General features: G+C 37.8%; 1 long non-coding RNA gene across 2 annotated transcripts in view; it reads right to left on the reverse strand.

The window, feature by feature from the left end:
* The window catches only part of LOC121076069, a 130,831-nt gene that overhangs the window by 83,872 nt on the left and 21,183 nt on the right, over positions 1 to 25,776 (reverse strand). The window lies entirely within an intron of this gene.

Genomic DNA, 25,776 nt, shown 5'->3' on the forward strand with positions numbered 1-25,776 from the left:
CATGAATTATTATTCCAAACATAACCAATTCTGTTCTAGAGAGCTCATATTAGGAAATTACCTTGATTCAGAGCAGCACTTCTTACTTTATGCTGCTTTTTCATGAAGAAGCTGACAATAATACTCCAGGAGTTTTGGAACAAAAACCACATTGCCTTTCTGTCCTTAAGACTCTATGAAAGTTATGGGCCACTCAATGTAACAACAGTAGCTCTTTCACGATTGTAAGAGTGAACCATCTGAGCAAAACTTCTAAAAAGTGTTTTTATACAGAAAGTTATGTATTTGATGGGAAAAAAATCAATATTCCTCATAAGACCCTTCACAATAGTTTTCATTTGTTTACTTAACTGTAGTCCTCTCAAACAAACTGAATCAGGCAAAAAGACATGCATAAGGGAGAAAAGGGAACAGAAAAGACAAATTGTTACCAGAAGTAATTCCCCCTCCCACACACATTTTTATCTGCCAGCACCAACACAAGATACAGCTGCTGTCCAGGCCTTCATGTGCTGGTGCAGCTTAGGCTGCCTTCTTTCACTGCTTACCATGTATGCTGTGACACACAAGAGCACACAAGAGCCCTTTTTGAGGTAAAGCTACCTTCTGCCCCAAGAAATCAAACTGATAAACACAAGGTACTGAAAATAAGTATTATGGTTATGAGACTAACACAAATACCAAGCTTCACTTCAGAATGCAACTTCATGAGCCTAAGCAAATTCAAACTACAAGCCTAAGAGAAGAGCAGAGAGCAGCAAGTAAATCTATGGATCTATTCTTGGTCTAGTTGTCCAAGTCACCAGGTCCCTGTGGATGGGGGAGTGCCATTCACCATGTGAGCTGCTTCCCACCCAGATTAGGATCAGTCGCACATTTGCTGAAATTATATCCTGCATCATTGTCCAGCTCACTGGAGATGTTTAATGATATGAGTTCCTGGGATACCTCTGGGGTTCCTATCACTGCTTCAGTGAACACTTAAATATACCATGTGAAACTGCTGCAACATGTGAGATCATAACCAACCTGCAGTGGAATCTGTTTGCCAATCTACTCTTCAAAGAGACAGAAGATCCCAGTTGACATTCTTTCTATGGATCAGGTGATCCTGAACCTAAGGCTCTACGTCCTTTGCTTTCTGCTTTGGCCATTAAGACACAAATCAGAAGCGGAGAACAGTTCGTCTTCAGCTGTTACATTCACACCAGTTTTGCGCCCAATGAGAAAACTTGAAGCTAGTCAGTGAATTAGGCCTGGATTTGTGAAAAGCTTCTCACCAGGTGAAACCAGTAGCCAAAAAAAATAAACCCCAACAAACAAAAATAACTTTTGTCCTAGCAAGACAAGAGCATGGATTAGTCAATTAGTTGATGTCCATTTGCAAAAGACTCCTCTAGTCTGTAATGGCTGAAGGGCAAGCTTCCATTGGACTGCACTTGAAATCATGTAACGAAGGACACATACCACTAACTAGGTAAAATGCATGCCAAACATATTTCAAGATAAAAATGTCCAGATTTCTTCATCTGCTGCTGCAGTAAATATTAAGAAATAAGTAAATATATCTTAAAAGTCTTTCCCCATTTGTTGCATGAAATCTTTATAGCTGTTATTTCAGGATACTGTTTGCCCCAAACAGCAAATTATGGCTTACACACTAGTCTGTCCCTCTGTTTCTGAAAAAGCTGGCCTTGCTTGGAGGTGCTATATGTTATTGGTGTGAACATGAGTAGAAACGAGAGATACATGCCTCTCTAACAGAACAATTAAGAGACAATGGCTAAGGAACAAACAGCACAGTGTAATTTTAGGATATAAAATATCATGAAGCAAACACTGTTTTTACTTGTAAAAATTCAACAAATTCAATGACTCTTTCCAGCCTGACAGGAAGGCACAGACGTTTTCATTAAAAATCAAAACCACTGAGAACTCTTTCAGATAGCTTAATATGAAAATGTTTTGTTCTCATAACATTACCGTTAAAATATTCCTATATACATCCATAAAACACTGGTAAATAATCAAGGAAGTTAAACTGAAAGCTTCTTAATTTGAAGCTTTATAAATTTTTTTACAGAAGATATCCAAACCATTTTTAACACACAAAGTTATTATTTCCACATTAAACACGGAAAAAGTAAAGCAGAAAAGCATTTTTATAATACTTATTTTTTAAACATTTTAAGTGCGAAGTATATTCATATGAGTATTTTGAAGTTAAGCTTTTGTCACTGACAGAAAGGAGAAGAAAGAGAAGATGAAAGGATCCGAATAGGAAAGCCAACATAAGTTTGTACAGCAATAAAATATTTTTGGTGAAGCAGTGACTTAATGTGACACAGAGATGAAAAGACAACTTGTCATCCAGAGCAGTTCTCTGAAAAATGCAAAACTGTCATTTTCCAATACAGATGTATCACTTTCTGGAGCAAATGAACTGCAATATAAATTGTACATAAAGTGTAAGTGGATTACAAGACTTACAAGAATAAAATGCTAATAGAAAATATAACTCTTTTTTTGCACTAACCGTGCAAGTATATTATGACAAATCACCGCATTTATTAGGTCTCCTAGTATAAGTGCACAGCACGCCAATTGATGTGCTTGGAAGTTGGGGAGATTTATTAAGAGAGTTCTGAGAGTTTAGAAAGGATACACGAATGAGCTCATATTTTGCACTTTCTTCCCCTTCTTGTAGCTTTTCTCATTGTGCAGACTCATTTCATTTCCTCAGTGAATCCATCTGATCTGTGCTTTATACTGAACTGATACACATGAAATACTTTACTATCTTATGGTTCCATTTCAATAACTACTACATGCCGTTGGTAATCTCAGTTTTTGTTCATTCTGCTTTAATCCTGACTGTATTTCACCAACAGATAAAATACGAGTATTTGCTATTTAACATTATTATCCTTTGAGTATCCTTTGACTTTCTTAATATAAAGCATCTCTCTCTCAACCCACTCAGTTATATTTGCTTGCATTACATTCATTACCATCTGTTGGAAAAAAAAAATCCTCTGGTTCAATAAAAAGCTTTTGGACAATTAAGATTAAAGCTAAAAGGAAACGTCTAGTTGAGTCAAAGACATCAGGAAAGAAATTACAAGGAACTGTGTATGTACTGTGATACAACACTGTAAATGCAGTTCTGAGTGGAACTCAATCCTTTCATACTGGAATGCATCAGAAGGCAACATCTCATGCTGCTTAATAACCACCCTAAACTTAGCTCAAATCTTCAAAATCTGGACATGGCACAATGCCTTATCACAGCTGAATAGAAGTGCCTTTGTGCTCATACAAATTTAAGCAGAAGTAGTGATATATACTTAACTTTTTAAAAAAATTGAAAGTAAAGGATTTCCTGCATTTGTTAAATAACTACTGCTATCTCTGTATCAAACCTCACTTCTTAACCTTCTATTTTTAGTATTTACCTCATTATTTTGCTAGACATAAGAACAGCAGCAAATGCACGTAGTTTAACAGAAATGTGGTAATGAGTGCATATTTGGGTTACTGAATTAGCACCTTAGTTACCTCTTCTCAGTCTCCTGGTGCTACTTCACCTCTCAATTGTTAAAATGAGGCTGAGATTGGTGAATTTATTACTGATATGATCTATATATTCTAAATAACCTAACATCTAAACAACAGCTCAAGGATGCATAAAATTGTGCTAAGCTTTTTAAAGAATGTCCTTTATGAATATACAAGTGTTAAATTTGATGTAAATTAATTTATATGCTCCTGTAAGATGGGACTGTTTTTTAAGCTGTTTTGAGATAGCAATTTCTTCGTTTAGTGAAAACATTTTTCTACATTATGCTTTTGGAAAATTTTTAAATTTTATTTAGTCCATCTCCATCAGTTATTCTTTTCAAGAACTTTTCATATGACATGACATTACAATGGATGCAGTATTTCCAACACTCTTCCACTGTTCCTAATGAGTCGTTCCTAATATTTCCTGAAGAACCTGAATTCTCCTTGTGGAAAACTGAGGAAACATATTTGACATATGAATAATTGCTCACTCTTCAAATCAAAACACATGCACCAACTTCACAGGAATTTCTTCCTCGTTCTTAACTCCACCAGACCCTCCAAAGTTTATCCTTAATTCACTACTCATTATGTTACACAGCAGTTCCCTGAAGCCCATTCACACCTTCCAGACTCTGTAGACATCTGCTCTTTTTAACGAGCACTGTGTGCCTGTATTGCCGTAGTCTTTCGATTCCCTCCCACCCTCTATCTGTGAGCAGCTGGAACTGACCCCTTAGCACAGCTCCACAATCCAGTACACTGGAAAACTGGTAGCTTCACATCTCTTATTTCCCGTTGGCAAGTCTGCAGATCAGGATGAAGTACAGAGACTGCATTCATTTCTCACTTATGCATGAGCACTGGCTTGACAAACACTGGTACAAATACCTGTTGTAATGATAGAGGAAGACAGGCAACATTTATTCCATCTTCTATACCCTGTCTTCAGTGAGGCAGGAAAATTCATTAAAAAGAGCTGTTCCCATTTATTCAGCTAAATTTTTGCTTTAAAGTGTGAAAGTTAAAAATTACTTTTTGAATGATGAATTTAAACAATATAAGGGTAGTAATTATTCAACACTACATGGAATTTGTATTCACATGAAAAATAAAACTGATCTCTATGACAAGACACAGTGTTGGAACCCTTGTAAGGCCTTCAGCTGAACACCAGTCTCACCACCATAGTAACTGTGCCATTTTTACCACAGTGGATGTACAGTGCCATGCAAGATCACACACCATCCTATCAAAGTTCAATTATTCCCAGTCGCAGGAATGCACATAACAGCTGCCAAACAGGAAAGCATATCAAGGCAGAATACACTTTCTACTTCTGTTTTATCAGGCTGATTATGTTATATAACCAGATATTAGATATGTCAGCACCAAAAAGAAAGTAATAGCAAAACAGACGTCACTGTGTAACAGAACTGTTGTCCATTGCATATCAGAAAAACAAACACGTTGGGAGATGGTACTCTGTGACATGAATTTCTTCTACATAATGAAAAATGACCTGTCTTAAATCCTCAGGAGTGTCTGTTTAGGGGCATCACTTACTATTTTGTTCTATCAGCTACTCAGGCTGAGATTAACTCAACCAGCAGAAATTCTGTTCAGTGAGATTATTTGTGAAATATACACACAGTTCACGTAACTCTTCATCTATCATTTGAAGTTTCTCAAGCTGACAAATATGAAAGATAACATATCAAGCAGTATTAGAATTAAATAATAAAAAGAGCCTAAAAATAAATAATGTCAAAAAGAAGAAGTGAGTAGATGCTGCTCAGCAGATCCTAAACTGAGATGTCTGCACCTATTAAGAAGTCACTAAACGTGACTTCAACATACTTACTCTCACACTGTATTCTATTCGTCTACTTTTATAAATGGAAAGCCAGGGCATGCAATATGGCTGCAGTGGAGACTTGGTTCTCAGTCTAAAGAAGTTTAAAGTAAGCCTTACTATATATTTTCTTCATTAGGGTATCTAGTATAAGCAGAAAACATGAACCCGTTTTAACATAGGATACCTGAAACATCCATTTTTTGGACATTTGAATTCCAGATGTCTTAAAGTACATTTTAGATTGCATCTGAGTATTACAGACTTAACAGTGATGAAGCACTGAATCCAAAAGTAGGGTCTAAGTAATATCCTAGTAAAGTCTTAATTGTCTTAAGAATTCTTTCACTTACTTCTCTTCACCTATCTTTGTATACATATACACTTGAAAGAGGCAGATGTAAATACACTAAAAGAGGAAAGCCTCAGAAATGTAGCTAAGGTAGCCATGTAAATGCTCAGTGAAGTTTTTGTCCATCCTTCTCTGAACTATCACGCAGCACAGTGCTCACTGTGTTCATCAGGTCACAGACACTTCAGATTTTGGTTGATAAACAAGTTAAGCCCTAAGGAGGGGCTGACTAAATTTCTCTTTGTGAGGCTTTCTGCAGGAGATATCTCTAATAAGGACAAACAGTCTTCTGGAGCACTACATCAATACTGCGAGGTTACAGAACTATGAGGGGGATGGTTATGAAAATCTGCCTCAGGCTATGAGGTTTGTCATTACCTGCTGCAGGAGCTTGTAATGTAACTCATCAGACGCTCAGCTCTACTTCAACTGTGAAAATGGCAAACAAAATCAGTAACACCAGAACATACTGTTTTAGCAAAACTGCACTGCTAAATTGGGAATGACTGTTTAATCAGATTGTACCTCTGCTTCTTAAGGCATGTTTTACAGAACTATAGAAAATGTTTATAGAAAAGCCTTATATCAGCTCTCACTCCGAAATGCAATGAGCTAAAATTAAAAAAAAAAGTTTAATTTATTCTTGCCACAGCCACACTGCAACCTGTCTTTTCTGCAGACTGCCAGTAATATCTTTACATAACTTCTATACATGCCATCTGCCAATAACTATCCGTAGACCTCTCATTTAATTCTAAAATTTCCAGTTAAATTTGACTCATGAATTAAAATGAGGGATTAAAGAACACTACGGAATAAACATTTGCCTTTAATATAATCTGAGTGGAAACTAACTGATGATTTTTTTGGTAAGTTTTATTATATTTTCCTATATAAAAGCCTCAGAGTTTTAAGCCATAACTATGAAAATACTCAAGGTCTAATTTTATTTTTATGTTACCCTCCCATGTAAAACAAACAAAAAAACACCTCGTAAATTTTTCCGTCTTCCAACTTCCAGTCCGTAAAAGTTTTAAAAGAATTCCTATTGTCATGAGCTTTAGCAAATTAGCAGCAGTAAAAATGTCAGCTGCCAATACAGTCAACTCTTCCGATGTAAAGAAAATCCCCATATAATAGTATATAAAAGCTTCAATTTTCTCAATGCTGTCAGCTGGGAAGTAGAAAATATAATTTAAAAGACAAAGAAATGACAGAAAGACATAACTGATGAACAGCATGAACAGCATAGTCAAAAGGTCAAACATACACAGGTTTAACATACAAAGACATCAAAAGTGAGTTGTGAGTCTTGCTGTAGGGTTAACTTGACTTCAGAATAGTAAGCAAGGAAGGATGGATGACAAGTCAAGCTTGCTAGCTTAAGAGCTACTCACATGTGCATTCTCAGATATCAAAATACTTCATCATTAACTTGCCATACACATTTTCCTCCTTGAGAACTGTAAGTCAACTCTATTCTGTGAGCAGTAACATTTCTGAATGATTTGCTGAATCCCGATCTTTTATTTCTAACATCTTAAGCATCTTCCTACATATGCCCCTCCCCCCCCCCCCCCCCCCCCAAGTTAGCAAGAAGGCTCAAGGAATTACAAAAATAAAGAAAATTCAACCTTATTAAAGTCTGTAAGACTTTGTGGCTGCTGAAGGCTAACAACCCAAGTTTGAATATATATATATATATATTTTTTTTTTTTCCTTAGAAGTCCTACTATGTGTTTTTGGCAGATGGTTTCCAAAATACAACACCAGCTTAACTACTTGTATTCCAAAAGGAAGACTCACTAACAGCTAGGCTAACCACTCACAACCAGTTGTTTCTCATTGAAGCTAACAGACAATGGGCCCAGGATTGCAACACACATAGCGAGTTATATCACTAATAACTGATGTGGTTAAATTTTAGTTTGCTTGCAACTTCAGTGTTAAATTAAAAGACTGATTGATCTTACCAGAAGACATCAAAAGACAGAATGCCATTATCTTATGGAAGAAGGATACCTAATGCAAGATAATTGTACTGTTATAGCCCTTTGGCAGTTTTCATTCTCTGGGAAAATTGCCTTCCTTTCATGATAGTGTAGAACCCCATCTGTTATTATTGCTCATTTGCATTTTAATTTTATGAGGAATGCCTTCCCCAAAACCAAACACGATAGTTTCTCTTGCTACTACAGGAACATGAGGCCTTAATTTCAGAAAATGCAAATGCCACTGATGGCCCGTTTGTATAAGCTACAGCACATTCAGCAAGTGTTGGGCAGCACTGCAGATCAGGACTATGAATGTGAAGGTACAAGATGAGAACGGATTCCCAGCTATGTTTTCACTGCACAATACAATACTGAAGCAAGAGAATCACAGTTTAAGTTCATATTTAACACTGACTAGGTGATTAAGTAGCAACAAGCAAAAGTAGAACCACTCCTACTGTGGTCCCCCAGACTTACCTAGAGACCTTCCATCTGGACTATGAGCTACCACAGATGCCCACAGAGAAGCACAAATTGCAGAGGTAATGCCGCACTGCAAGAGCCTAGCCACATGCACCTTTCTTGTTCAGGCACTTCTTAATCACTGCCATGTCTCCTCCATGTAAAAGGGAATTTATTCTGCCACTAACTCCCAATCATCAGAGGCAGAAGCGGCCCTATTTAACTGGGATTCAGCATATTTGCTCCCACCTAACTACCTTCTGCCCCACCCGTGTAGTTCTGCACATAGGCATTATGATTAGGCTGCTCTCTCCAAGCAGCCCCAAGATGGGCCATCAGATAGCGTTGGTCCTCTTGTGACAGGTACACTTAGGTTACGCATTACTGTACACATCAATAACAGAAGGCAAATGAGGGAAAATGTGGGCCCACTACTGAATGGGGAGAGGACCCTGGAAACGGTGTACAGAGAAGGCAGAGATGCTGAATGCCTTCCTTGCTTCACTCTGTACTGTCAAGGCCAGCCCTCAAGAATTCCTGACCCAGGAAAGCAGGAAGGAAGTCTGGAGAAAGAAAAACCTTCCCTTGGTTGCCGAGGATCAGTTCAGAGACCATTTAGGCAAACCTGACATTCACAAGTGCATAGGCCCTGATGGGAGGTACCCATGAGCAGTGAGGGAGATGGCACACATCGCTGCTAGGCCACCCTTGATCATCTTTGAAAGGTTATGGCAGTCAGGAGAGGAGCTTAAGCCAATGTCACCCCAGTCTTCAAAAAGGGCATGAAAGAGGATCCAGGAAACTACAGGCCAGTCAGCCTCACCTCAGTCCCTGGAAAGGTGATGGAACAGCTCATCCTGGAGGCCATTTCTAAGCTTGTGGAAGACAAGAAGGTGATCAGGAGTAGTCAGCATGGATCTGCGAAAGGGAAATCAGCCTTAATCAACCTGATTGTCTTCTACGATGGGATTGTCTTCTATCCTTACCCTCTCCTCAGCCCAGGTGAGGCCTCACCTGGAATGCTGTGCCCAGATCTGGGCTCCCTGGTACAAGAGAGACATGGAGCTCCCAGAGCAAGTCCAGCAAAGGATTACTAAAATGATGAAATGACTGGAGCATCTCTCATATGAAGAAAGGCTGAGGGAGCTGGGCCTGTCTAAAAATGACAAGAAAACAATCTTTTATGTACAATGACAGGAAGAAGACAACGTTTCCAGAACTACTTTAGCTGCAAACCCAAACGACTACCCAGGAAGAAAAAACATGTAAAGACAGTAGGAACCATGTTCTTCTGCCTCGCCTAGCCAGCTACACATCTGGTACTATTTTTCTTCTGCTATCTTACACACAAAGCAGCATGATGAACTGGTTCTCAACAGTTTTCTCTTAACTGCTTTTTTTTTTTTTTTTAAACCTGTGCTTAAGAAGGAAAACAGCCTGTTTATTGTATTTAGTAGCTATTGGATATACCTAAGAAATAAAATTGTTCAGAATCACAGGATCATCTAGGTTGGAAGAGACCTCCAAGATCACCTAGTCCAACCTCTGACCTAACACTAACAAGTCCTCCGCTAAACCATATCACTAAGCTCAACATCTAAATGTCTTTTGAAGACCTCCAGGGATGGTGACTCAACCACTTCCCTGGGCAGCTAATTCCAATGCCTAACAACCCTTTCGGTAAAGCAGTTCTTCCTGATATCCAAACTAAACCTCCCCTGGCGCAACTTTAGCCCATTCCCCTCCCCACCCCAAAAAAGAAAAAAAAAAAAAAAAAAAAAGAAGCATTCACACAACCCCTGAGAATCGGCAAGAGCTGTTTATTGCCGGGACTTTTTGCAAGCAAGCCTGTGGGATGTCCATGGTGTTTGGTGGCTCCAAGCTAATGCTTGTGATGGAGCCTGAGCAACAAGTAAGGGGCTCACCAGGCACTCCTGCGATGCTGTTGGTGCTCTTGGATGGCAGAGCACAAAGACATGCTGCAGTAGTCCCAGGTCTGTTCTGGCAGAGGTGGATTCACTTCCATCCGTTCCTCCACATCTGGTGGATCCAGCTCCATAGGCTCCACGCTGTTGGGCAGAAGGCTAAGCCAGTCCTTGCCTGGGATTGCCCAAAAGGGATGCCTTCTGTCCGGAATGTTCTTAGGCCAGGGTGCTGAACCAGGGAGTCATCCAGTTCCATGCCTCAGTCCCATGCCACTGTTGGGTTGATTTTCATGCATGGGTCCGACGCTGCTGTCTGGTTTATGGCCATTACTGGGTCCCGCACTGTGCTCTGGACTATGGGCACACCTCTGCTCCCTGCAGCTGTCTGTCTGATGCTCCTGCCTTCACCCCACGTCACCGTTGCTCCTATGGTAAGGCCCAGGCCCCCTGTCGCTGGGTGTTTGAGGGGCCAGCCTGTTCCCCGCATCACTGTGGTGCCAATGATACCGCCTGTATCTGTCTGTGGGCTGGGCGCCAGAGGTCCCTTGGGCACTGGTATCTCTTGTGCCACCAGCGCTATCCCTCCGCCCACGACACATCCCCTTCTGGTCAGGTGCATTCCTTCTTGGTGCCTCACTGGACTGCATCGCTGTCCTCGCACACCAAGGAGGCCTGCTGCTCGCCTTGCTCTTCTAGTCTTCTTCGTGCCGCGCAAGTTGGCAGTCAGAGGGCCTAGATGCTCAGCAAATGCTGGGCCAGCTGCAGGGGGCCTGTTTTATAGGGCCCGCAGCAAAGGCGGGGCAGTGGTGGCCACTGTGACCTCAGCAAGCCTCTGTGATGGAGTGGCCCACATGTGGCCAAAGGTGGCTGTGTTGGGAGCGGCCTGGAAGATGCCCTCACATGGACAAGGAGGAGGGTTGGGGCAGGCTGAGGGCCGCTTTTCTGGGGCTAGCTCCCCTGGGCCATTTGGTTTTCCAGAGAGAAAGGCTGCCCCTTGGCCACAGGGACTGCACCACACCCCCCTTCCTGTGCCCTGGGTTTATTTTTAACACTGGTTTTTAGGTAATTTCATTCTACTCTTTGTAGAAAAGAACAGAAGCAAGGTGCATCTTCAGCCCTAATTCCCATGTGTGCTTTGTGCTCCAAAAAATGTATGCTTTTGTCAGCCTAAGTTCCTGACCTGTCTGCAATCTCCAGTAACTGAACAGCCCAACAAAAAAAAGCCCATTGAAGTTGTTTCTAACATTTTTGATGCATTTGCTATGACAAATCTTCTGTGTACATCACTTTTTTTGTTTTGGTGTTTCTTTTTATTTCCTTAGCAGTAACCACTGAAACGCAGTTATCTTAGCAAAAAACAACTGGGACTTTGACAGTGGAAAAAAAACACCAAAAACAAAAAATACAAACAAACCAGGCAGTACTCCAGATGAGACATCGTATGACCTATCATACGATGCCATTTTAAATCACTCCCATCAGTTTTTTTCTCCCTTGGTGGAAATGAGGACATATACTACACTTTCAGAATATTAAGATTTATGATATTAGGATTGATTATTCTAGTGTACATTTCCTATATCTAACAACCTTGTTCTCCTGAAGTATTCTAATCTTGCTACTGTGTTTAGAAGCATACATAGTACCCTATTCTCTGCTCATTTGCACAGGCCCCCAAGTTCTATTATACACTTTCAAATTACACAAGATTTGCTGCCATGCTTACATTAAATAACAGAAGCAGCCACCCATATTTTTCTCTGCATATAACAGTATGAAACAGAGGATAATTTCATGCTTCCTTATCATTCATATTTAACGTATGCCTTATATTCAGCTTGGCAGCTTTATGGTGCTTCTGTAGCGGGTTTTATAACCAGCTTTTATCAAATATTCTCATCTAATTGCAAATGCTTCCATGAGTCATGTAGCTTGCTACAGATGTTGTGAGAATGAGTCCCACCCTTCGTCAAGTCACTTAGCGCTGCGGGTTGGACAGAGCAAATTAACCACACCAGCTCACAACCACACAGTGACACTCCACGCAAATCCTATAGCTATAGCGTTTACATTCTGGTGTTTCATATGCTGTGGTGGATGTTCCCTAGCATTTGAGTTTTTTAGACATTTCTCCAATATGAGTTACTCTTGCGGCCAGCACTGCATCATGCTGTTTTTTACATGTTCTGAGCAATACATATTTTAATTATAAACACATTTCTAGAAAACTGCTACTGGCACACAAGGTGCCCAAGTTACAGGAGTATGGCACATCTCCCTGTGTCACGAGGTTTGAGTAGATACTGCCCTTAAGCTTCTGAAAAAAGCATCTTTGAATCTTTTTCTTCTCTCTTTTTTTAAACTGTCCTCCCAGGTCACAGAACACGATTTCTTTTGAAATTGCTACCAAGAACTATCCAATTTGTACAGAAACAAAAGTAGGAGAGTTGCTTCAAAATGTGCATCTTCTAATCTAATAATTCATCTTCTTCAAGGCAAAACAAAATTCTCTAAATTCAGTAAATCCATATGTCACAGATAAGATAAAGCTATTTGGCAAAACAGCCAGAGCAGACTTATGATACTTGGAAAACGCACCCCATTTGGGGAAAGGAAATGGTTCAGAGAAAATTACACAGTAACGTGTTCAGACTATTGGCTTGTTTTATGATCACGACAAAACTTTCAGGGACAAAGTCACTGCATAAGCAAACAGTGAAAAAGTCAAATTATATCAGGCACCGTGAAATCTCTGGTCAAACCTATACTCACACTGTGTTATTGTATGAAATCTCATGCATTTACCCATCTTCATAGTTTCTATTCCATTCAGGACTGGTGTCAATTGCTGACATACATTCCAAAGTTTTAGAATAATCGCTTTTGGGACTAACTCAGACAGGAAAGAAGAAAACAATTGTATTTTAAAGGGTTTATTAATCCAAAGGATTTCCCAGTGCTTATCTTACTTAACTTTCTAATTATCTTTCTGATCTATTCTTGTCGTCCTTTAGCTAGAAATGTGGTTTAAAAAAAACCCACAAACCTCAAAAGCTATCAAAAATGAGAAAGCATTTTTCATATACCACCACTTTCATTTTATCTTTTCAATGAAATTAGAAATAATTCTGTTTAACTTATTTTTGGAGTTAAACTCCCACAAGGCCTTTTCAATGTTCTGTAATTTGAGAAAATATGAAAGTGCAGATAAAGGAATACATCCTCACATTTTCATAACTATATGCTGTTAGCTCCTAACATTTGTCTCCAATTTCAGTATGGTTACTGTCTTGGGAAATATTAACATACAAACAATTTTTCTGTAACAATTGTGAAGCTGCAATGATACAGATCTTCAACTTTTGAAAGTCCTCTGTGCTTGCAAAATTATATTAGCATTACCAGAACATATCCCTTTTTGTATGATGCTTTCCAGTTGTTTAGAACAAAAGGAAAGATAGGTAAGCATTATCCCCATTTTACACAGAGAGACCACAAAAAAATTTGTCAACATCATCTGACAAAATAAACCTGAGAGAACAGGAAGTTATCTCCAAACATTTAATTTTTTAATATTTTGTTACACAACACAGTTCCTATATATGTCTAAGTATTATTGGATACAAAGTCAGAGCCTGAAAATCAATTCCAGGATATATATATGTTTAATTTAGCAATACATTTCATACCTCCACTAACATAAAATTAGTTAAGCTATGGACAATTCCCATTTTTAAAAAGAGCATTATGTCTGCCATCGCCTTGTTTGCAGAGGAAACAAAGTCTAATTTTAAGGAACAAGATTATTTGGCATTTAATAGTTTAAGAAAGTACATGGATTTTAGGAGAAAAAATAAATCTTTGATGTTTCTGCAGTTCTATTTAAAAAGGAAACGACCTTGCTACACTGAAGTAATTCTTCTTTACATGAAAGCAACTCAAATTTAGTTTGCATGTCATATTTGAGCATACATATTAGTAAAGCATTAGATGTGGATATTCTGGCTATTCTCCTAAGGGTAATTAATGCCATGAACAAATGTTTTTATCTTGCCCCAAACATTTTATGGACAGCAAGAAGAGAGAATTTATGTTTTGGATTTGTCAGGTGTATCTCAGGGAACAGTTCTTACAAATAATTTATTGGCAAATGTTTGACCCACATTGCCAAGTAATATGTCAATTACACGAGACATCTAATTTACAGTCTTACAATAGGTACTTCACTAAATTTTGCATTCATCTGTCACAGCTGTATTCAACGATTTGACCATGATTAGATTTCAGACAGTTCCCTTCTGTGACAATTCCCTTTGATATTATAATTTCAATTAAATCGGGAATAAAACAGGAACATTCTAGACTCAATTGGTAAATAATACCAGTTGTCTGCAGACTCCTGCTACAAGAGAACGACACAAGTGCAGTTAACTCCCACAATGAGTCTCTGAGGAATGAGATAAAGAAGTCAGCAATATCCCCCTCTTCTGATCACAAGACCACACAGAGCATTAGACAAAATAAATCAAGCTTTCAAACAACATCACAAGGAAAGAAATCTTCTAACCATACTGTAAGCCAAGATTGAGGAACTATGACTGATAAGGTAGTCTGGAACAACTAGACAGTCATTTCCAGAATGTGTGAAAACAGTGAGGTTCTTACTGCATTACAGAGTCTATCATAGCACCAGCAGAGAAGAAAATGGGAATGTAAGAATGTACAGTACCAACATTTATTTAGACATGCTGTGGCTGCCCAGTATTGGCGCCTGCATGAGTTATCTTTTGTTTGCTTGGTAGTGAACAAATGACTTGCAATTGCAGCCATATAAGACATTAAAGGAGGAAGAAGGTCAAACCAATCTCTCCTCTCACATGGAAGCTTACAGCGCATGTTCAATTGCTACAAAAGCTTTTTTCAATGACTTCACTGTATTTGGTAGAAATGCAGAGAAATAGCAGGAAAGGCTTTGGTAAATGTCAGACTGCACAGAAATCTATAGGCTAAAGCTGTCAACTGATAGAAAAAAAGATTTTTTAAAATCAACAGTTGAGTATGAAAATAACAAAAAAATATCTCAAAAAGAAACAGAGGTTCATTGGAAATTGCCTTTCTGAGATAGTATTAGATCGGCTCCTACTGCAAAAGCTCAGAACCATTAGTCGGCAACAGGCACGGATGCTTCCTAATGCAAGAAACAAATCCAGCATGGGCTCTGCAGGAAAAAGAAAAGATGGCAAATACATCTTTTCTTGATGACAAGACAAGATTTATGTTGAAAAAACTTTATACAGAAATATGTAATTGAGCAAAATTCCTCCATGGCAAGCTATTAGCATACCCCTCTTTGATGCAAAATATATATATTCCAAATAAGAGCATGGTGAAAACAGTGGTAACTGTGAGAAATACTGTCAAACAAGGTCAGAGACTATAAGACCTTCAAAACTTTTCAAATACAGTGGGATAAAGGACCATCAGTTTAAGAACTTCCACATAAGCAAATTACTTTCCATACTCAAGCAAAGGACATGACGGACATGAGTGCCTCTCACACCATCTTCAGAGAGAACAATTTCATTGTAATTTAACAAGATCCTAGGTTGCTGCATCTTCCCACCCACAGCAGAAACATTACTGCAGCCCAGCAAAGCTACAAAGAACAGCAATACCAAGAAAACACAGCACATATGCTGAAGTTTGGATGAAAACTCCAACCACCCAGAGATATGGTCTTTGCAACGCCGTGCCAGTTGAAGCAGTCATACTGGCCAAGGGAGAAAATGAGAACTGCTTAACATGGATACAGCTACTACCTCTTAGCACGCTCACAAAGAGGAACCCAGATGTAAGGGACTCTACAAGCACGACTGGCAGGAAGCTGGGCTCTAGTACAAAGCAAGGTGTTAGAGGCAATAACTGCCTTTAACTCTCAAAGGCAAAAGCACAGCTTTACCTATAAGCTACGGCAGAGCCCTGCCTGCCAGTGGAGAGAAGTCAGAAGCTATGCCAAATGTAAAGGTTGAATCTGGTTATCAAAACAGTACACAAATATACACATACTTGCTACCTTTCAAATAGCCTGTGTTTTGAGCTACTGGTTTTTAACATCCATTCCCTCTCAACACACAAGTCTTTGAAGAACCCAGAATCATGTATTTATAATACTTAATCGAAAGAAGAAGCAACAGGTGTCTGTTGAAAATCCTACTTAAATTGCCATATCAATCACTAAATTCCAAGCCCTCCTAGAAAACTGCCACTCTGAAGTTCACTAGAAAATTGCACAAAATAAACTGCTCAGGTTTGGGCTGCTCAGTAAAGAAAAATACTGACAGGGAGGAGAGACTGCAGCAGGGGCCTGCTATGACAGAGAGCACTGGAACACATCACACGGAAGGGGAGGGTGAGGGAGCAGGGCTGGGTTGGATGACACTGGCAGGGAACGCCACATAGGCTGCTGGCTGTCTTCACCTACGCAACAGAGGTTCCAGCAAAGACTTTGGTCTTTGAAAGACAATGGACTTAAGCTGCAGCAAGGGAAATGCCAGCAGGACATTTTTTTAAAAAGTTACAAATAGAATGGTTAATCACTGGGACAAGGTTGCCCACAGAGAATTTAGAGTGTCAGTCCTTGGCAATATTCAGAGACAACTGGACCAGGCTCTGAGCAACCTGATTTAACTTTGAAGTTGATTCTGCCTGGAACATGAGGCTGGGATAGACAACCTCCAAGGGTCTCTGCAAATTGAAATTATTCTAAAGATACTAAAAATAACTTCATAATATTGCTTATTCCATTTTCAGTGTGCATCAGAACTTAGAAATGCTGCAAGTATAACCGGAAAAAAAAAAGTAAAGGAAATAATGTATATTGGAACTATGAGCCTAAAAAATAGTTGTGAACTAACAGAAGTGAGTCCCACAGCAGGAAGTAATTCACAGTTTAATTATTCTCATGCCAAGAAAAACTTAGAAAAAGGTAAAGCTGAGAAAAGCTGAGGTATCGGGGCAATTGACAATGTAGCATGACATCCAAAATAAACAGTGTGACTTCTGGCTACCTCCATAGAGGAAAGAATGATGAATCTTGCACACATTAATGTTCTCCTGCACACAGGACATACATGACTGCCCCTGAGATACTGCATTCACATCAGAAAGAATCAGAGGAGGTGCAGTAACAAAGTGATAGGCAGCTAGAGACACTGATGTATGAGAGCTTAAGAGAATTAAGATACCAATGTGATTACTGACCAAGAACATCAACCTATAAATATTTACTTGGCATTGGGGATGTTTGGCTGTTAACAGGAAGACAAGCTAATAGCCTTCTTTCCCCATAATTCTTCAATTAAATAAAAATAGCCATAGAATTCTTGAACAGGAAAAGGGAACATCACTGTGACCACAACACTAATACCATTGTAAATGCACAGTGCAAATATTATTACTTGCTGTACAACACATTTTTGATACTTAGATTCTTTTTTATTCCAGCACAGCATCAGTAACAGAAACATGATCAGCAAAGCCTTTGATGAACAGATTTGTTGAGTCCTTAGAGAAAAAGCAAAATACAGCATTTCAAAAGGCAAGAAACATTCCTTCTTTCAGCAAATCTCTAAAACAAAATTATTTTCCTTGACTGCACTCTGGGAAAAAATCAGATCCTCAGCTGACTAAAGACCTGTTGGTATCCTTTAAACTTGACATTTAAAAGGTTTTTTTATGGGATTCCTTCCTTCTCTCCCCCCACCCTTGTACTTGCAGTATTTGACTAGAAGGCTAGAGATCTCCATTATTTTTATTGATTTATGCATGTATTTACTAAATGATGCCTCTAGACCTTTCCAAATAACACATAGGACATAAAGACAGAAGGAAGTTCGATGATCCCCATCAAACTGTTAATTGCCATTTCCATCAACAGCCACCATCAAGACAGGGAAAACAAATTCCTTACTAAATTATTTCCACCAAAAATGTCAATTCCAGCAGATGTTAAGATTAATTACAGACCTCTGTCTCTAACTACATAGATCTCAAAAGAAGAAAAAAAGCAACATTATATCATACCTCTGCTAACAAAAGAAGGCAGGTACTAACTTGAGACAACCATTTTATGTTAAATCAGTGCAAAAAGCAGTTACTTAAACCTAACTGCTGCTCACATCCTCCCATGATATTAAGACATAGCTAACGCAAACTAACCACATTTGTGCTCCCAAATTCACAAGTAGGAAACAGCTTCTGAGGAGCTAACTTTGGAGGACATTCTTCTAAATCTTTGAATCCTGAGCAAGCTGCAACAATTACCCATAAATCCACTGCTAATAAGATGGGATTTGGATGGCTGATACAATTTCTAAAAACGATTTAAGAACATTAAAGATGATTGTATATCAATTTGATACTACCTCTTCTAATTGTTTCAGAGTATCATTTATTCATAAGTTTTTTTTTACAGAAAAAAATCTTGGACAAAACCAAGATTTTTTTTTTAACTTATTCTGTAGCAACTAATGCCACATGTTTGTATTTCACTTACTGACATGGGAAGCAGACATACAAATATTTTTCATTTGCCACCTTTCCCAATTCTTGACATCAATCAGATTAACTCTGCTGATCAGACTATTCAAAGGACAAGCAAAACAATAATTTTTTAAATACAATCTAATCTCAAACAGAAAAAAAACTCCTCCTTTTGTCCTTCCAAAAGCATCTTTATTTATAACTGTAACCCTTTGTTTGAACCACCTTCTTCTTGCACTTACAGTGGAAGAGTTTAAAAAAAAAGACAGCACAATTAGTTTTTTTCCTAAGATGTAACTGCAGTCATTTCCACTTGCGTTTCCATCCAGACGTTCTAGACCAACTCACAGGAATATTATGAAATATCTATTTTCTCTATATAGATGAATTCCATTATCTAATTTCACCTATGTTGGGTTCTGACCTGGGAATTTTACAATGCTGATTCCAAATTTTGCTATCTTGTATATCTTGTATAATTGGACTTAATTTGGACTTTCTAACATAAATAATATTCCCTATCAACACTTGATATCAAGAAGGTGATTACATTTCAAAAAAAGACAAAAAACAACATAGAAGAAAGGGGTCATCATCCATATTGTTTTTCTGTTTAGTAACTAAGGACTGCTGAAATGTATGCAATTACCTTCACAAAATATTGATCATATATAAGCCTTAGGAGCTTGTTTAAACTTGTTTAAGTTATATTAAAATACTTCACATATTTAGAACTTTAAAAGCAGCTGTTAAGAAATGTCCTTTAGTTCTTACATATAAATTGCATTTTATTTAGATTTAGATTTGAGTATTGGCACCCCAAATGCTTTACCTCGTTGCCATTTTCACCAGTTATTTTAGAAGTTGTGTGAAGTGTTTAAATCATAAGGTATTGCATCAAAATTATCTTCTCCCATAGTGAAATTTCAATTTTTACAAATACAACGTCAGCACTTTTATAGAAAACCTGAGTCTCCTTCAGAGAAAATTGCTTTTTAATCAAAAATTCTATGAAAACATCTCAGCAACTTATTAAGTTTTCTTTCATTTTTTATACTCTGATTGTACAGAAACAGCAGTTTAAACAGACAGGTCTCTCATTTTATTTATGGACAACCGTACAGCATACATATATGCTTTTAAAATATATAAATCTGTCTTGTCTCCTAAGATGTCATACTTTTTTAAAAATGCTATACAACACTAGATGCCATAAAAACTGCATGTTTTGGGCAACTAAAAAGTACAGAACAGCTCACATTCAATACCCAAGTCGCCTACCAGCTCTTCCTTGAAATAAAATGCATTCATGTGAAACAGGGACATAGTTCTTTACCAAAAACATTACAAAACACCTGGTTTCTTACGTCAATACTTGCAGATAGCTTCCGGGAAGTGAATTTTAAGACAGAAAGGTCATCTCAAAATGTAATTCACTCTAATAAAGCCTAGATCTTAAAGCAGAGATGCAATCATGGAGAGTGTGGTGGCTGAGTAGTAGCTGCCCATGTAGCTGAACCAAGTTCCAGCTTCTTACTTATTCCTCATAGAAACTAAGAGCCAAGAAGCTCCATGGCTTTCAAACGTCTCTCCCTTATATTTATTCTGCTATTTGTGGGTTAAAGCAAGGTCAACTCTCTCTCAAGTCCTTCTCTTCAAAAGGTAAGTGACCCATAATGGCTACACTTTTCTCAAATAACCTTGTAATACACACTTGAAAGAGAAAGATTTGTAGATGAGAGTAAAACATATTCATCCCTTCCTCCTCACATCAGAGGCAGCCCTGACAGGCCATTTGCTTTTGCTATTTATGAACTACTTCCATGAACCACGGAGGAATAAATGAGATTACACCATTTGTTAACTCTGTTGACTCATCCAGAATGGGAAGGTTATTACATTAATTTGGATTTACATCAACTAATACGAGTTTACCCCACCCCACTTGTGTCAGTATACCAAATGATAATGACTGGTTGTAAGCAGTCAGGCACACAAATGCAATTCTGTTTTCAGTTTAATTCTATTAATGAAACTAATGACAGCAGTAAACTCACTCTTGTTGCAGGTTTCCTACAGTTTGCCAAATTCTGAGCCCCCTGCCATTCAACACAGCCAATCATTATCATCTTCCTTGGCACAGCACATTTTTCATTATCTCTCTCCCTACTCCCAATATCATAATAAGTAGTAAAACGTAATTGCCCTCAGAATTTCATTCACAAATAAAGAGAAAAATCACTTTTTCAGCAACAATTCCCTTGACTGTGCTTGGCCAAACAGGACTAATCAGCGGTAAAGTCACATGCTGTGTCGTTAAGGGAAGAGAAGACATTCACAGAAGTATTCTCCACAAGCACAGCACTGTGCTACATAAACTTGCCTACAGCTTAGTGCAGTGTGCCCCACACACTCAGTCTGCAATGCTTATGCAGCTATAACAGCAGGAACGTAAGAACTATCTCAGTGATAATGTAACAGGAAAAGACTTGCATTTCACTCACACCTAGCTGTATTGGTCCCCCAGTGTTCGAACAAAATGAATATGAAGAGGTCAAAAAATATAAAAATCTTTAAAGTGCCCAAGGAATAGTCCTTGCACTATCAGCAAGTCAAAAAAAAGGTCACAGAGGGATTACACAGAACTGGCCACAGAACCCAGCATTACATATAGAGGTATTTAATTGGTTTTCTTCTCTGCAGAAGCAGCTCAAGCTGTTCAAGTACTTAGCAATGTTAAATGGTAACTGTTGGCTTACTTGGAAGAGATCATTTACAAAGGTTCCAGGAGAGACATCATGCGTTTCTACATGAAGAAAAACTCATATTTTTAAAAATGGATAAAAAGACTTCAAAGGTATCATTATTTTAGGGATATTTAGTCAGAATGTCTCTCTATTTTTATCACTGTACTTGTATTGGTATCAGCTGTTTTGCTTTTGGTTTTCTCGAGCAATCAAAAATGAAAAGCAGATTTGTTGCCTCAGAAATGTACTATTACAGAAAGCGTGTTTGGCAAAATGCTTGAGAAAAAGAATTTGATCATAATTATTCCTACATTACTGATGCAAAATAAGCAAAAAGTGTATTACCTAGGAAAATATCAATTCCCTTGAAGATGTCAATGTACAAGGACCATTCCTCATCAAATTTCAGACTTCAATGAGAGCATAAGGCTTATGGCTTGGTTCCACTGCTTTCCAACTAACGTTGTGATGTTCATACATTCCCAAGAAGTGATAGCATTGTAAAAATATTACACATTACTTTTGCAAAACTCAGTTCGTTAGCCAAAAAAATTATCTATTTCATCTGTGCTCTAAATAAATGTCAACAACCTTTAGCTACTCACTCAGGGTACAATAAAAGTTAGAAGTCATCATGCTGTATACATACAGATGAGGCTAACATCAGTATGGCCCTCTCCTTCCTGGCAAGGCACTGCTTGCACATTTACAAAAAAAAAACAACTCAGAAATGCAGGGTTCACTCCTTTCAGAGTGTTAAAGGGACATCTCTAATGGTTAATAAAGTTAAAGAAAGCTTTCTTCGTTTAGTTGTCCTTATTTGAATACACACTGCTTACACTGACTTCGTTGTGTGTCTCATGCACCATCTGAGCTAAGGTGCTCAGGAAAATGCTTCCTAGGATACCAGGATCTGCGTAATAGCACCACCTAGAGGCAACAGTTTCTGAAGTGACATTTAACGGTAAGTTATTTGTATAGAGCTACTTTTTTAAGCTTTATAGTAATTACATTATCACGAAGAAGTCTGAAGAACTTCTCTTTCTTCCTTAAAACTCGTCCTGCCATCCTTTTCAGAGCATTGAACGTTTGTTGAATCATCTGTTTTTTGTTATTTTTGTTTTTTAAAGTTTTCCTTTTTCTGCTGTAAAACAAATCCTACAAGACAATCAACCAACAAATCAAACTGACAGAAGGAATATTAAGCCCACAAGTAAACAAACATTACTATAGTTGACACTTGTGATTGCCTTGTTATGTAATCACGCTAATAGTTTTAAAATTTGGTATTTCTGAAATCTAAATGCTGTAATAAAGAGAAAGATTGCATTTGAGAGGATTTTAGGGAAATTACTGTACCTCTTCCTTTAGTTATGGCAATACCATATTCCATACCAAAGGCACTGTTTCAACGCAGGAAATTAACTTAAACTACCACTACTATTCTGCTTTTCAGAATTTCCAATTTCACTAGTCCTCCTCCAAAGGCAAATTTCTCAAATAGCACACAAGTGATATTTCTTTTGAAAAAAGTAGCGAACTGTACTGATGATGTTGTAGACTGAAAAAAAATCAAATAAAAATAAAAGAAAAAATAGCCTCCCCTACCTGTGCAGGTACTAAGATAGTACATTGCCAAAGCCATTCATTACGCAAGACACCTATTAGTTTGGAAACAGATTTGGTAAATACTTGCTCCATTAAAAATAATCAGATCTTTTCTCATGTGAAAGGTTGTTTTTGCTCTGCAATACTGAAGATGATACAGGAATACCATCTTTCAACCTAGGAAGAATAGGAAGTGAAGCAGATATGGGTTGAGACATTTGTCTGCATCTTTAAAATGTTCCAGATAGTTGGAGCTTTCATTTTCTTCCCTCCTACTTCCACTTGCTCATTGATCTCACAGACATAGATGGTAAACAACTCCTTTTGTCTGAATGCAATTACCCAGTTGCTCAGCTCTCACAAATCCAACCAGGATCACAGTAACTGATGCCTCAGCAAATCCTATATTATATGTCTGGCACATGGTCAAAACAGACAATTTTAAGAGCTGTAACTTTCAAAACAACTCTTAGAATATTCATTTCATAAAACTTTCTCTTGGTAGTACTTCTGCACATGTTTATACTCAAATGCCACTGACTCTCTGGCAAGGAAGAATTAAGGCACAGGAAACAGTGCTGTCTCTTGATGGGCTGAAAGGACAGAGAAACAGATCCCATTTATTTATTCTACTGCAATTCAAGGAGAAATATTGAGAAGTTTTACAAGAAGTAGTGTATTCACTTATAAAGCATATGAATTGATACCCTATTGTATTAGACTAGCAGCAAATCCTTTAGCTTCTCTAACTATTGCTCCATTTATTGATACACTTACCATCAGAGCAGGTATTTTATAAAGCGAGACATCAAAACATCTTTTGTGGATAAAGTCTAGAAATGGGGCAAGAATAACTAATGAAATGTTCAAAACACTGCATTTATGTTCTTTTGCAGTATTCTCTAAGAGCAGTTCAATCACGAATATCCATACTAATGGTGACAAGTCATGCTGGTCTAAAGAAATTATTATGATTAGGAACTAAGTGTTAAACATGCCTAAGAACATTATCTAAAGGCTTTTTAAAAAAAAAAAAATGGAGGCATTAAGCCACCAAAAGAAAAAGCAAAATTAAATGATCTCTTAATTATGCAATCCAAGTTATTTTGTATTACTAAACTCAACTAATATCTCTATTAAGTTCCTTGTAGGACTGGAAAGAAATAGAAAGGGACAGGTTAAAATAATAGAAACAGAGAGGGAGAAAAAGACACAGCCATGGTTAGACACAATAGCAATTGCTTTCTCAATCTGCAATTTCATAATTAACAAAACCCATTAAAAATAAACAAACAGGTTTACATTCCAATGAAACTACTTCCCAGAAGACAGCAATTTGGTAATGAGTGGATTCACCCCATGTTTGGCAGATTACAGGCCAAACTTGCAACCTGCCACGTTAAAGCTTGGATCCAGTATCTCACTTGACTGCCACAGACAGACTATTGCGAAGCCCCTCTCTGTACTGTATTATTTTATATAAGCTTGAACAGTGAGCCAAGAGATATGGGGATCATATCAGCCCTTAGAAGTACTCTAAACTTCTCAGCACTACAAGACTCTTATGAAATCTAAAATAAAATACAGGGATACTGTAACCTAGCTTCCTGTATAGAATTCACATTTACTAAATGTTTACTGATGACTGCAATGACTTTTTTTTTTTAAATTCAGAGTTACATTAGATAGACAGTTGAATATATGCATTGTATGTAGAACTACTCTGCACATGTATATCCTACCACATATGTAAAAGTAATACTAGTTTAAGTCCAATATTTCGCCTTTAGATTCAAAACTCTGTTGGAATTCTCTTAGAAGTGCTTCTAACACCCATTTTCTGCACACAATTACACGATAACCATCATCTTCGCATATAAATGCAGTAGAGCTAATTTCTTTTATTAAAAAACATAAATTCATATGTAATAATGCACCCACTGAGAAATTCTATAATAAATCTATCTGCAATAATGAAAGCACCTCTGCCATATCATAAACTTACAGGGCATTTATACTCCTTTATTGTACTTGAAAAAGCACTAAAATGAACTTTACTTCCAAAAAGTAAATGAGAACTCAAACCCCATACAATAACATACATATTTAAATGAGAGAAGAACTTTTTTCTCTAGTATTGCTGTATAATAAACGCAAAACAGATTTTTTCCTGAAAGAGTAGAATCTGCTATTGGTGACTATTAGCGCAGACAAATAACAGCAAATGGTGGATTGAAAACATACAGCCACGCTCATACCACTATACTTCCTCAAAATGGTAAAAGCATTATAAACTCTAGTACTCATTTACTGAAGTCTTGTACTCTTTTGGTAAGCTCAATATTGCTTACACACCATGTTTCTTATTAAATAAACAGGAACTTATTGGTTGAAGCATACAACTGCAAGCTACATGGGAGTAGACATTCAAATGCATTAGGGTAGGTAAGCAAAATAATGGCCTGTTCTCTTTTGATGCAACTTAATTTCACCTTGCTAAAGGAAAAATCAACATGCATTTATTGAAGAAAAACCAACATAGCAAATGAGTTAACTTAAGTAACCTGAGCTAACTGTAGAAAGAGCTCATGCAGGAAAATCAATGGGAAAACCTGCAAGGTAATGAGCTCAGTTAAGTAACTTGTTAACTAAGCAGTTAAGTATTCCAACTCATGTAGCATCCACCTGATACATCAGCATCTACAAGATAACTATGCCACTTCATTGT

Source organism: Cygnus olor, chromosome 11, assembly GCF_009769625.2.
Source record: "Cygnus olor isolate bCygOlo1 chromosome 11, bCygOlo1.pri.v2, whole genome shotgun sequence".
Classification (NCBI taxonomy): Eukaryota; Metazoa; Chordata; class Aves; order Anseriformes; family Anatidae; genus Cygnus; species Cygnus olor.